Here is a 416-nt window from a genome sequence, read left to right as displayed (position 1 = left end):
CTCCTCCCAGCCTCCCATTTCTCTCCCCCTCCCCCCACTCTTCTCCCCCTCCCTCTCCAATCCGAAGAGCAGTCATGGTTCCTTGCCCTGTGGAAAGTCCAAGGTCCTCCCCGCTCCGTCCATGTCTAGGAAGGTGAACATCCAACCTGGCTAGGCTCCCACCAAGCCGGAACATGAAGTAGGATCAAAACCCCTTGCCATTGACTTTGGCTTCTCATCAGTCCTCATTGTTCGCCATGATCAGAGAGTCCGGTTTGATCCCATGCTTTTTCAGTCACAGTCCAGCTGGCCTTGGTGAGCTCCCAATAGATCAGCTCCCACTGTCTCAGTGGGTGGGTGCACCCCTCGTGGTCCTGACATCCTTGCTCGTGTTCTCCCTCCATCTGCTCCTCATTGGGACGTTGGGAGCTCAGTCC

The sequence above is a fragment of the Alexandromys fortis genome, unplaced genomic scaffold, assembly GCF_014885135.2.
Source record: "Alexandromys fortis isolate MF-2015 unplaced genomic scaffold, M_Fortis_MF-2015_v1.1 scaffold_385, whole genome shotgun sequence".
Taxonomy (NCBI): Eukaryota; Metazoa; Chordata; class Mammalia; order Rodentia; family Cricetidae; genus Alexandromys; species Alexandromys fortis.
Note: the sequence above shows the minus strand (reverse complement) of the source record.